At 34.4% G+C, this 14,513-nt stretch overlaps 1 protein-coding gene and 1 pseudogene across 1 annotated transcript in view; one reads left to right on the top strand and one right to left on the bottom strand.

The window, feature by feature from the left end:
• Positions 1 to 14,513, top strand: part of LOC145255818 (mitogen-activated protein kinase kinase kinase 10-like) — a 281,349-nt gene that overhangs the window by 172,435 nt on the left and 94,401 nt on the right. The gene's annotated exons all lie outside the window — the stretch shown is intronic.
• LOC145255927 (U2 spliceosomal RNA) lies at positions 7,711 to 7,840 on the bottom strand (annotated as a pseudogene).

Here is a 14,513-nt window from a genome sequence, read left to right as displayed (position 1 = left end):
ATTTTGTGATCAAATTTCAAACAATTTTTTTACAGTTCATAAGTCACCTTCTCAACTATATTTTAAAATACAAATTTTTAATTTTCGTTCCTTAAAATAAAAGTTGTAATAAAATTACTGATGTTCAAAAGTTTTCAGAATAAGTAAGGAATGTGAAAAGGTTTCTTTTGATTGGCTGTTGGTTACCATAGCAACTTTTTATTGTCGACACCTTTGTAAATCATAGTGGGAGCCACTTATTTGGGTTATATATACAGTTAACATAAGTGATGCTCTTTGCCGTTCTAGGGCTGATAATATTTCGCTTACGATATCACCTGTTAATTCTCTCTCTCTTTTTTTTGTCCCTTCTTTCTGTTTATTTACTTAATTACGTCTTCTTTTTGGATTTTTTATTTAGTCAAAAATAAAAAATATTATTTCAAAGCAAAGCCTGGAAAATTCATGGATTACAGAGAAAAATTTGAGCATGAAAAGTAATATGGTTAAGATTAAACGTAGAAAAGTAAAAGGACTAGTTAAAACAGGAAAAAAGAAAGACAAGATATTCTAGTAAAAAATATAAATATACTAGCATTTCAGCCCCGCGTTTCCCGGAGGTGTATGTTGAGCCCCCCCCCCCCCCCAAAAAAAAACAGTCAATTTTTTTTAACTTTGACCCCTATTATGACACTTAAGATTTATTGTTTTGGGCTCAAATCAAGTTATTAAGTTAGATTCATGTCCAAGGAACCTATATCTAAAATTTCAAGTGTTAAGACCCAAAATTGTTGGAGTTTGGTAGAGTTCTCAAAGATCAAATCGTTGACCTTTGACCCCTTAACAGCCAAATTTCTGTCCGGGAACCGATCACAAAGATTTTCCCAACTGAGTACTGTATATCAAATTTTGAGTCTGTAGACTGAAAATTGACAGTTATTGCATAGGGAAATGTACACACACGTTCACTTTTATAGATATATAGATAGATAACTTAAAATATTGCAGCATTAAGATTTTTTTTTTTAATTCAAGTTATACATTTATATTTTTTACTAGAATATCTTTTTTCCTTTTCCAGTTTTAACTAGTCCTTTTACTTTTCCAAGTTTAATCTTAACCATATTACTTCTCATGCTTGCATTTTTCTATGTAATATATATAATTTTGTACTACGTACATACTACCTATTTACCTTTATATGTTTTACCTAATTTTAATTTGTGTTTACCATTTTATCCTGTTCTTTCATTCTCAGTTCATATCTAAATGTCAGTAAGCCAGTTTCTTCTATATTTGCATTTTGTATAATTCTGGCCCTTCTCCTCTTCTGATGAGAAGGATTTTGCTTCAAAATGCCATGATCTAAAGAGGTTCTTAATTTTCCCTGTTAACTTTTCTTTGTTGATCTAATAAGTTATATAAAAAATTTTATTCCTCATCTTTCCTTTTAATTTTATTTGTTCTTCTTAATAATGTTGAGTTTTTTTTTTTGTTGTTGCTTCATTAAATAATATTTACTCTTTGATAACATAATTTTGTGTGTGTAACCGCGACTTATCGGGTCACTAGCACGATTATATTTTTTATTTTATTTGAAAATTCACAAGTTGACATATCTTTAAAAAGATTTATTTTGTTTAGTTAACAAGAGTTTTCATGTGTACTGACATGTATGCAAATTAGATGGCAATGCTAAAAAAAAAAAAAAGTCTGGTTTTGTCTAAATACTGACAAAACATTAGGGTGGTTGAATCAACTTCGTGAGAGAGGATAAGAGGCAAATGGAGGACTTGTTCAGTTCAAACATAACTCGATCCCAGAACTAAAGAATATTTTAGCATGTATTTTGTGTGATTAAAATATATAGCCAAAGACATTTACCCATTTAATAATAATATATATTTCCCCAAAACCTCTGGCCTTGATGGAGGGGAGACTAAAACTTGCTGCTGTGGTTTCAAATGATCTGAAATAACAGGAAGGGGAGACTTGATTCCAAATATTTCTCATGTTATATTTCCCCGTCTTTGGTTTTCATGCATGAAGTAAATTTCAGTGTATAAAGATTATTTGATACTGGAGATATTCATAATGTGTGTGTGGGGGTGGGGGGTGGGTAAGATCGCCTGCAAAGGTATAAGAACTAAGTAATTTCAGGTATGTCTCTATTCACTTGTTCCCATGATGGCAAAGTTAGACACAAGGTTGGTTTATAATGTGGGGGGAAATCGAGCTTCCAGAAACGGCGCTCCGGATTAGAACAAAAATAAAAATTGCCTCAATCTAAAAGGATTTCTCCTTTACTAGCCGAGGACCTAATAGGCTGTGCAGCATTAGAAACGGGTACTACACTTTCTTCCTGGCCAAAAGCCCAAGACAATTTCAGATATGTTCTCTGCTTAGGTTTGGTCTTCTCTCTTTGAGAAGGGATTAGTTTACAGGTAATTGCATAAGGCACCCTTTCCAGGGAATGCTGATGGGGCTCCTCAGGCACTTTTTGCAGGTCAGAGTGCTGCTCTTTGGAGGTGCTGACTTCTCGATCCCACCCTCCGACTCTGGTGTCACAGTTCTTGCAGTGGGAGAGAGAATTAAATACCCTCCCTTTTTTTAGTTGACATGTTTTTTTTTGTGTGTTTCTTTTACTAAGCAATAGCTGATCGTTAGAACCTTATATTCTTATTTGTGTATAGTTATGCGATTGATCCTCCCCCACCTCTCCTGTAATTTTCTTTTTTTTTCTCTCTCTTTGCTTGCTTTTTCTCTCTTGCCTTCCTTTCTCTTATAACCGTTCTCTCTAAAAATATTAATTTTGCCACAAAGGCTAAGATTTTAAAACAATTTATGATGGAGAGGTAGAGTTTTTGTTCATCAAAGAATGACTTCCTGTCTCTTTCCTCCAACAAATGTACTCGGTGTCTTTTAACTTTGATTTTGTTTAAACTGGAGTTATTTATGAATTTTTTTTTTTTTTTTTTTTTTTTAAGCTACTCCTTCTCTCCACGCATTGTGATTTTTGCTATTCACATCCCTGTGACTTTTATAAGTCCATTTACTTTCAAAGAATGTGTTACGTTCTGCCATTAATATTTAAAATTTCATAAAACTCTGCCTAGTATTTTTTTGTGAGTCATTGGCTACATTTATTTTAAAATATAGCTCATTACATTCCCTTTAGTATCTAAGTCTACCTCTTTACAATAGAGATCCCTAGGTATGAGAAAGCCTTTTACTCCAATAGTTTCTTCCCCAGAACTGCAAGTCTTTGGAACTCCCTTCCGGGATTCTGCTTTCCCAACTGTACTGATATGCAGAAGTTCAAGTGTAATGTGAACAAACATCTTGCTACTCATCTCCCTTCATAATGCCCTCACAAAGTATGTCCACGATAGTAGCCTCCTACTTCAAAGTGGCACTGTGCCTTGTTTGGGGTGAAAATTGATTTAAACAAAATATATATATATATATATATATATATATATTTTTTTTTTTTTTTTTTGTTTTTAGTATTTTTTCATTCATTAAAAAAAAAAAAAAAAAAAAAAAATGACTATCGTTTTTAATGCCATTTTAAAAGTAAATCCTCCCATAACCTACTAACAAAACTAGGTTTTGAAATTTTTTTTTAGATAAGTATTGATAATTTATATTATTTGGATTATACTAGTGTTTTCACCTTGGATTTTATTCTCGTATGTGTTATACTCAGAAGTCTGTAGATACGTACCGCAATGGGTATAGGTGCTAAGTAATTATAAATTCTACATGAGTCCTCTCAATCCTCTGCATGGGTGATACTAGTAAAACAATTACAAATTACTCAAGACGTCTACTTCATTTTAAATTATGGCACTAACCATAGGCGAGTTTAACTGGTTTCCTCTGAAGGAGGAAGTTCCATGGGAGTATAAAATTCAGTGTCTTGTTTTTATACTGCACTACACCTTTTCTGACCAGTGGAGGAAAAAATCTTTCTAGACTAAGGCAATTTTTATTTTTTGTTACTGTCCAGAGTCACACTTTTTGGGAGCTGCATTTTCCCCACATAAGAAACTGACCTTGTGTCTAACTCTGTCCTCGTGAGGAGGCAAGTAAATAGGAACAAAATATTGAAAGGTGGAATTTTTATTTTAGCGATTGGGGAGGGGCCCATCAGAAGTACATTCAAAAATTGAAAAAAAAAAAAAAAAAAAAAAATTATAGCTAATTATTTTAGGGATATTTAACTTGAGTGTAAGGGAAAGATGTTTTTTTTTTATATTAGTAGGTTGGTGCAAAAACTATCGTTTTCTCACATATGTTACTTTTATATATGATTTCTGAATTCATTCATTTATATATATATATATATATATATGTTAGATATCATTTTGAAGTGCAGTTTTCGCTCTATCGGATCGTGTTATTCATTACCATTCTCAATCTCTTCGTTATTTTTGCAGGCTTTTCGACATCATGGGCAAAATTCAGATCTACATGATTTTCTTGTTTCAGTTCAAACTAAGCCGAAAAGCTGCCAAGACTGCTCATGATATCAGTGATGCATTTGACCCATGAATCACCAACGAATATGTCACACAATGGTGGTTTAAGAAATTTCGCAATGGTGACGAGAGCCTCCAAGATGAAGACCAGTCAGCTGACTACAGTTGATAACGGATATTTGAAAGCTTTAATTGAAGCCGATTCTTGCAAAACCACACGAGAAGTAGCTGCTGAACTCAAGGTCGACCACTCAAGTCGTTCGCCATTTAAAGCAAATAGGGAAGTCAAGATGTTGGATAAATGGTTGCCGCATGAATTGAGCTATAATCAAAAAAAGTCGTTGTTTTGAGGGGTCTTTTATGCTCCTTCTGCGCAACATAAACGACTCATTTCTTGAGTGGATTGTGATATGAAATGGATGCTCTACGACAACTGGTGATATTTTTGGCACAGTGGTTGGATGCTGGAGAAGCTCCACAACACTTCCCAAAGCCGAAACTGCACCAAAAAAAGTTAAGGTGACTGTTTGGTGGTCTGCGGCTAGTCTCCTCCATCACAGCTTCTTGAATCTGGACGAAATAATTATGGCGAAGTACTGCTGACAAATTGATGAAATGCACTAGAAGCTCCAGCCAATGTATCTGCCCGAGATTGGTCAAAATGAAGTGACCAATTCTCCTCCATGATAACACTTGCTCGTATGTTGCTCAACTGACCCTACAAAAGCTGAACGAATTGGCCTATGAGACTCTGCCTTATCTGCCATATTCACTGGACCTCTCGCCCACCGATTATCACTTTTTTTAAGCATCTTGACAATTTCTTCCGCGAAAAATGCTTCAAAAGCCGAGATGATGCCGCATCGGTCTTCAATGACTTAATCGCTTCCAGAACTCTGGATTTCTATGCTAATGGGATAAATAAACTGGTTTCTTGTTGGCAAAAATGTGTCCATTCAAATGGTTCTTATTTCGATTAATAGAGTTTATTATGAAAAGAGTTATGATCTTTAGAAGTTGAATGGCAAATAACATTATTTTTTGCACCGACCTAATATTTGGGGCAGCAAGTGTACCTTTTGTTATGGCTTGAACAGAAATTTAAACGTCTTTTTTTATTTAGTTTTTTATTTACAAAGGTTTTTATCTTTTCTAATACAACATAAATAACATGAGGGTGTCTAGGATTTGATGCTAGAGTGAGTAGGGGGGGGCGTCCCCTTTGCCTCTTAAAGCCTTCCCTCCATATATCAGTTAATTGAGGAAGATGTTTCTGTGTATGGCGGGGGGGGGGTTGAAAGTAGGTAATTGGGTAGTTATGGGCATTCATCCAGCTCGGTAGCACACCTTTATGCCCGGGTGTCTATTTTGATGAAGCAGATTTGATAGATTGTCGAGATGGCTAGAAGTTTGCTGATTATCTGATTCCTATCTACACACAAAGGACAGATTATGTATAGAACAGGAAATAATTTAAATAGAATCGGGTTTTTGTAGATTGGATATTTTGTTTATGAGACCTTGTCAATTAATGGTCTTCTTGACAAAGTTTCATATTAGAAACGAAATATTCCATCTAAAGAAGCGTCATTTTATTAGTCTGCTTTTTACTTATTTTTCTTTATACACACACATGAACCACCATCGATAATATCAAGCGGAAAAGTGACAGTGTTCTATAACGAAGACACACAGGCGGGCAGATACATAAAAGACAAGGCCATCAAGCCAGACATCGTAATATGGAACAAGCCCGAAAGAACTGTGCTTAATGTTGATGTCACAGTTCCAAATGGCTTCGGCCTTAATAGAGCTGGAAAGAAAGTGATATATCAGGACCAAAAAAAAAAAAAATGGTCTAAAAACGAGATGGTCTCTGAAAGAAATAAACATTATACCAGTTGTAATAAGAAGCAACGGGTCTAATAATAATAATAATAATAATAAAAAAAAAAGTATTTTCAGAAATACTTAGAAGCAAACCCTGGAAGACTAAGCTGTAACAAAATACAAATAGCAGCCGTAAAGGGAACAGTGTCTATTCTTAAAAGAGCCCTCGGATACAAATTTAAATTGTAATGGAATCAAGTGTAACCTCTCCTTGATCTCTGAAAACTCACTGAAGTAAAATATTTTCAGAATGTGAGTGATATAATTGTTTCACAGTCAACCAATGTTGCTACTCACACGAGCCATGAAAGCTAGCAAATCAGAAATCTGACTCGAGTTTCGCTCTCGTTCGGGCTCATCAGTTGTAATGTAAGCTAACAGACTTCCTTGTTTATGGTGCAGGTGCTCAAGTTGCAGGGTAATCACCTCGCGTGCAAGAAATTCACGTTTTGAATCCCGAGTTTGGCTGTGTTCAACTGATGAGCTCAAATGAGGGTGAAACTCGAGTATTGGACTTCCTGTTTATTGGCTTTCATGGCTCATTTGAGCTGAGATATTTTTGACTGTGGAAATATATATAATTAATAAATATCCCTTAAGGCATTTTTTTTATAAACAAAGATCGTCTACTATGTCGGTGGAGTGGAGGACACAAAACCGGTGAATTGTTCCCTCACACACAATTTTCTCCAGAATCTTTGCCAACTGAACAGTTCTGAAAATTCACTCTAACAATATAAAATGGTGTATATCCCAGAACTGGCATGTCAGCAGGACCGATAAAACCCTGATATACAAAACGGACATTGTAATGCAGGGCTTCCTAAAGTGGGCTCGACGGATCCCTGAGGCTCTGTGAGTGAGACTGAGGGTTCCAGAAGCTTTTTCTTAAAGAGAACCAAATGCTTTATATGGAAAAAATTAAATGTTTGCAGATAATTTATTAATCTTTTTATTTTTTTTTTATTTGATATTGGAAAGAGATATGAAACATAACTACAGATATAGTTTCAGGATGGTTCATGAAATAAAAGTAAATCAACAAAAAAATGCAATTTTTGATTAATCAAAAACAAACAAGGCCGATAGCCATTAGTCGCATGCTCTCGTGTAATGAATGAATGCGTGAATGTAGGATTGACATGAAATTTTTAAAGATAAACTAAATTGACCGAAAAATGGGCTCAAATGACTTAAATAAATAAAAAGTAAATGACTTAGAAAGACTTTAATGAACTTAAGGATGAATTGAATGATCTTAAGAATGACTTGAATGCTTAAAAAATAACTGGAATCCTTCAAAAACAACTTGAATGATCTGGAGAATGACTTGAATGGCTTTGAGACTGACTGGTTGTAAAGTTGGTGCTCATTTTACGTTAAATTAATACAGGAAAGTGATCCCCCACTTTATATCACAATAAGTACAGCATGTAGTAAGAACAGATACTACACTTTGATCTTGGCCAAAAGGCCAAGAAAAGGGTATTTATTTGCTCCCCAACCGAGCAAATTAGGCACAAGGCCGATTTTTAAGTGAGGAGTGAAGGGGAAATGGGGACCAACTCCCCGGGAGTAGGGGAGCTGGATAGTGACAATTGGTATGAAGGGTTGCCCCTACATTAACCAAGATCTTATGTGGGGCTGCCCCCACATATGGTCTTTGCTTGCAGTATCTGCCGGGACAGATACTACACTTTGAAAAGCTTAAAAAGCTAAGAACAGCATCTGTTAACAACAGACCTTTGATCTTAACCAAAAAGGCCAAACACAAAAGTGTTACGGATGGACAGACGTACCAACCGACTTATAGAGTCGCTTGCACGCAACTAAAAATGGTTGTAAATATTATTAGTTAGTGTTAAAATTTGAAGTTAATGTTTTTCATATTTATTTTAGAAATTATCTTGTTAGTGCTCTGTAAGAAAACTTTGCCCTGCTCAGGGGTTCCCTGATGTCCTGAAGTTTGGGAAACCCTGCTGTAATCTATAGTTTATAAATAAAATACTTTACATTAACTCTTGTAAAACCTATGATTGAGCACTATATGCATATTTTTTAAACGGATTTGAAACATGCTATCAGGGCTCTATGGGCAAATTTATTTTTAGTTGAGCTTTGACAACTAAATATTTTCATTTACTAACCAAATAGAAAAGTTACTAGCCAAACCCACATGACGTTTTGCGATAAGTATGTACATCATAAAGATTTTCTGTGTTTTTTTAATAACTATAATTCTAAATATACAACAAATTTTATGTTGATACTTGGTATACACATTCTATTTTCTTCAGATATTTTTTTGAAAAACCTTCGTTAAAAAAAAGAGTATTTTGTTCTATTAAACTTATTGTTTAAATAATTCAACTTTGTTCGTTTTATATAAAAAAAAAAAAAAAAGCTGAAAAGCTATTTTTCACACAGTAATGAGCTTTGGAAGATTGTCAGTGAAAAAATACAATCGCCAAAAGATAAGCGTTTCATTATTTCTAGTCGCCACTTTAAAAAAAAATCGCTCGCAAATGCGACTGTTTCACTCGCAATGTAGAGCCCTGGCTATGTATATATTATCACTATATTCATTTTAACATCCGTTTTTATTTATTTATTTTGTTTTTGCTCACATGCATTGGATTACGTAAAGAAATTGACTTCCAAAGTAACATCTCTGACCAGGTTTTTTTATTTATCCCTCTTTCTATAAAGTTTTTTTTATCCCTTCCTCATATGTGTTCCTCTCTGTCTCCCTCATATATATATATATATATATATATATATATATATATATATATATATATATTTTTCTGTGGAGATATTCTTTATTCACTTACATTTCCTGTTTATATATATCAATCCTTATTTAAGAAGCTCAATGTAATTACAGAGCATATAATGAATGACAAAAGTCTATATTCCAAATTACATGATGTTAACCATCTTACAATTTATTCCTTTAATTTAGTTGACACTTACAATTCTGGACAGTATCTCGTAGCACCAAATCACTCACTTATGTGTGTGTGTGTGTTTTGTTGAGCAGGAGGGATAATTTCTGTTTGTTTCTCTGGAGATCCATCATTGTCATTTGGCCATACAATGTTCAAACGTTCTGATTGAGTGTAAAAAGAAATTTGTCATAGCCGCAAATGTTTTCAACTCCCTAGAGTTGTCACCAGACACGTGATGAAAAAAATGGCATTTAGTGAATTTATAGAAAAAGTCAATGAAAATCGTTTAAAAGCGCCTAAACGTACCCCCTCTCTCATATTGAGCCTGATTGATGGTTAGTTTGTTTATGCGAATGAGTAGGGCTTCTATTATTGGGATGTGCATGTTACAATACGAGACTGCTTAAATGGTGTTTTTTTTTTTTTTTTTTTTTTTTTTAAATATTTAATTAATTTTTGGGGGGTGTCGTGTACTATTAGGTGTTTGTAGATAAAGCTGTTAGGGGAAGACAGGTGACATGTAAGACGGCGAGAAATAGTGCTAGTCATACCAATATGAATTTTTTTTTTTTTTTTTTTTTTTTTTTGTTACACTTGAACAAAACAAACATTGATCCGCCAAATGGAAAAGAAAGAAATCAAGAGAAACAAACATGAATTATCCTTTTTGTTTAACGCAACGTGTGTGTGTGTGTGAAAGAGAATACTGGCCAAATATACCAATGTGTGTGTTAAAAAAAAAAACAAAAAAAACAGTATTCCAAACTAGCCGAGCTTAGAATGTCAAAATGCGTAAATATAGTAAGATTACTTTTAATTTCAACTTGTGATATTGTTTATTTAAAAAAAAATTAAACTTTTTAAAAAAATTGTTTCCTTTAATAATCACAAGAAACCTTCTCTATCACCGATAGCAATGGCCAAAAACACATTACCTGAAAGTACTTTTAAACTCCTCGGCCTAACTTTCACAGGGAACATGTGTTGGAACAGATACACTGAGAGCATTGCTAAGGCTGCCGCGAAAACTGTGGGCTCTCTCTACCGTGCTAGAAAGCTACTTACGCCTGAAAATATCCTGTACCTCTATACGGCCACCATTCGCCCATGTATGGAGTACTGTTATCACATTTGGACTGATACATCTGCTACTAATCTCTCACTCCAGGACAGGGTTCGAAAGAGTCACCGACCTGATAGGTCCTGAACTGTCATCTAAGCTTCAACCTCTGTTCCATTGACGAAATGTAGAATCCCTCTGCCTGTTCTACAAATACTTTAATGGTGAATGTTCTGACGAACTACAAGCACTTGTACCCCCTTGACGTAAATACCTCCGACAAATGGCTAAATCCTACACCTACAGAGATTTTAAGATCTAAGAAAGCCTTCTACTCTAATACTTTCTTCCCCAGAACTGCTAGACGTTGGAACTCCCTTCCGGGATTCTACTTTCCTAACTGTACTGACATGCAGAAGTTCAAATGTAATGTGAACAGAGATCTTGCTGTTCATCTTCCGTCATAATATCCCTGCAACTTTTGTCCCTGATAGTAGCCCTCTACTTCAAAGTGGCACTGTGCCTTGTTTGGGGTGAAAATTGAATTTAAAAAAAAAAAAAAAATGTGAATAAAATGTACAATTCTTTCTCTCGTGTTATTAATAGCTTGTTTTTCCTCCTGCCTACTTCAAGTTGGCTTACTATTTTCGGCGGCAGACGATTTATTTATTTTATTTTTTCAAGGTTTTCAAATTTGATGTGCACGATATTCATATAAAAATAGTCTCTTCAAGAAAGTGTCCTTCGTCAATATGGTGAGCTTAATAAAGGGTTTTAAGTTGTCTTTCATAAAAGAAGTCCAAGTTAAAAACTTCAGTGAATGTCAAAATTTTTTCATTATATTTAAAAACGATTTCAAAATATAAACGTGAATACTAAATTTAGTTTAAGCGGTTTTAATCCAGTGGCTTATTCAGTTACCAAAGTTAGTTGGAAATTTTACCATTTTGTAAGCTATTTGGTCCAGAAGCTAATTTTTACAAACTTAGATCTGATAACACAAGAGGAAGATTAAATCTGGACAGTATAAGGAGATGTATGCAGAACAGGAAACTTTGATGGTATAGTCACATTGAAGGATATTACTACATTTGGCATTCAATGACCTGAAAAAGGGTTGATACATAATAAAACAACCAAACCAAACCGAACCCGATGAATGAATATTTGAAGATGTAAAAATCTTGAAGCATAAAATCTTTTTTCAAAATTACTGAATTCGGCATTAAATAATCAAAAATAGTTAATATACCATAAAAACAAGTCAACCATGTTTTGACAGCCTTGTAACTCTCACTTTCCTTATTTTGTACTTTAGTCCTCACATTCCACGAGTGATGTTTCTAAGAAGATGGGGGAAGAATTGCTGTTTTCTAGGTCAGAATATATCCATACAACACTTATTTTTGACTTATTTTTAACTTATTTTTGAGTTTTTGACTTTATAGTATTAATTATTTATTTATTGCTCCTTACATAAAGTGGCTTCATGTCTTATCTAGAGCTATTTCCATAAAAATAAATGAAGCTGCATAGTTTTCTTAGGAAACTGATAAGTATTAAATGAAACCAATAGACAATTCATCATCATCATCATCATCATCATCATCATCATCACACAGTCCTCCATAGCTGAAGATGACTGGTCCTGGATAAGACCTTAAACTATATCCGATGGTGAGGCCCCAACTTCCGGGCTTTGGGGAGTGTGGAACCACCCTTTAATTGCCATTGCTCCCAGGTCCACTCTGACTCTGAGTGGTAGTACCTGTTAGGGTCCCAATTATGGGTTAAATGGAAACTGACTTGAAAAAAAAAAAAACATTTATATTCTATTAAAAAAATTATTCTTCAAAATCACTTGATTCGGCATTAAATAACCTGAAAAGGGTTGATATGCCATAAAACAAAACCAACCAACTGAAGATGACTAGTCAAGGTCTCGGTGCTTTATCCTACAGCCTTTTAGCGTTCCATGCTCAGTGTGGAAAGTTTCCCCACAAGTAGTGCATGCGTAGTTACCAGGGTTGTACCTTTTGGTAATGTTTTTGTTTATTTTTGCCTGTATTTCTACCTTTCCTTTGTGAAAGCTACTTTGCCACCAACTTCGTTCTTCTGCAAGCTTTTTCTAATTTTTCGTGTTCATATTCACTGCCTTTGGGTGGCGTTTTGTCACATCCTTGTAGCAGAGTTTCTGTCCACCAGTCCTGTAGTCTAATGTCGTTCCTTGGCCATAATCGTTTTCCTAGTTTTCCGAATGAAGCACTAGGTGCCAGAAACTGTGAAAAATATTGAATAATTCGACCCCCTGTTTTTCCAAGCTTATAACTACTCAAAAAAATGTAATTCAAACCCTAATTCTTTTTCAATTAAAGGAGCAAGGACAGGTTTCATAACCCCCCCCCCCAAAAAAAAACAAACAAAAAAAACAACACTACTTTTTTTTCTTCTTTTTTTTTAAATTTGAATATATTATTTATTGATCTTTTATCTTCAATTTGTGATATATAAAACTTTGGTGAGTAAATTATTTACTTTTTAATAGACATTTCAAAATTGGGGGGGGGGCGTGAATTAAAAAAAAAAAACGTTTGTCTAAAATATTATATTCGGTTTATTGGAAAGAGCATAAAATTTCACATTGACCCTGGAAATATCGTAAAATATATAAAATAGAATCAATAGAAAAATTTTGATAGATTTTTAAAGTTTAAAAATTGAAAAATACTGAACTCGTAAAATTCAATGAATTTCATTACTATTTAAAAAAAAAAAAAAAATTTCTATTACTTTTAAAACAACTTTATTAGTTTATTTTGGAAGTATAATCCATAAAGAAAATAAACACCCCACTTTTAAAAGAAATTACGAGTTTTTATATTTTCAGTTTCGTGTTAGGGGTGTCAAAAATTCCTACAAAAATTCTGATACACCTAATGAAGCACATGCAGTCTAGATGCGGCAGCTTATCTCCTTGTCTGCACAACCGTTGATAGTCAGGGTACTTCCCAAGTAAAGTTTGGTGTCACTTTTAATTCTTTACCGTTTATCATAATCGATGGATCTCGTGTGTGTATATTGTCAGGTGATGGTTGGTATATTACCTCAGTTTTCCCTGCATTTACATAATAGGCAATCAAGACATTTGATTTTTATAGTTGACTTGATTTTTTTTATTTTTTTATTTTTTTATTTTTTAAATTCCGGAAAATCAAGCATTTTGCATCCATAGGCCACCAGTTGTGTATCTTAGCCATACCATGAAGTGACGTATGACATAAGAAGGTATTTGTCCCCCACGGTGAGAAATGTGATACAATGACCGGAAAATGGGATTGAAAAGTCGGCACCTCTGTGGAGGGAGACTAACAATACAAAAAATGTGAACAGCCCTGTTGGCATATTCCCAGTAGGGACGCCTCGGGCAATTAGCAATAAACTAACCCCTTCTCAAAGGGAGTCGGTAAGATGGACCTCCTAGAACTGTACGGGACCAGCATAAAAAAATCAACAGGGAAAAGGTCATTACGAGAATGATTTAAACTGTTAATTTTGGGGCTGGGGTAAAAATGTCCTGCATTGGACACGAAAAAAATTTTTAAAAAAATTTGAATCTGAAAGAGATTGTGGCATAAATAAAATCCAATCGTAAAGATATGTGATTACTAGAGCTATGACAACAGCATATTATTTTCATTGTTTTGATTTTCAGGTATATCTCCATTGATATCTTATGTTTTTATGCAGTGATGTGATCCTCGGTTGATTAACTGTCTAATATATATTCGGTACGGCACAATCACGTTGACACACCGGTTCTCGCCAGATCACCGAAGTTAAGCATCGTTGATCCTGGCCAGTATCATATGGGTGATCATTTGGGAAGGCTAGGCGCTGTATGTACCTTCTGAGAAGGTTGGGCGTGGGGCCAGCACCTTCACCCTGTAAAAAGAACTCCTCGCTACAAAAACATCTCCAAAAAGTTGTAGATGACCCATGCCCCTTCCAGGGGCTCAAGGGCTATGGATGGATGGATGGAATATATATTCGAGAGTAAAAACAATGAAAAGAATATGCTGTTGTTCTAGTCTTAGTGATTACAAAATCTTAAAGTATTATGGTTCATTATAAGCACGTAAGTATGCAAGA

The sequence above is a fragment of the Euprymna scolopes genome, chromosome 31, assembly GCF_053919585.1.
Source record: "Euprymna scolopes isolate OS-2025 chromosome 31, ASM5391958v1, whole genome shotgun sequence".
Lineage (NCBI taxonomy): Eukaryota > Metazoa > Mollusca > Cephalopoda > Sepiida > Sepiolidae > Euprymna > Euprymna scolopes.
This window is presented reverse-complemented; position numbering and strand designations above follow the sequence as displayed.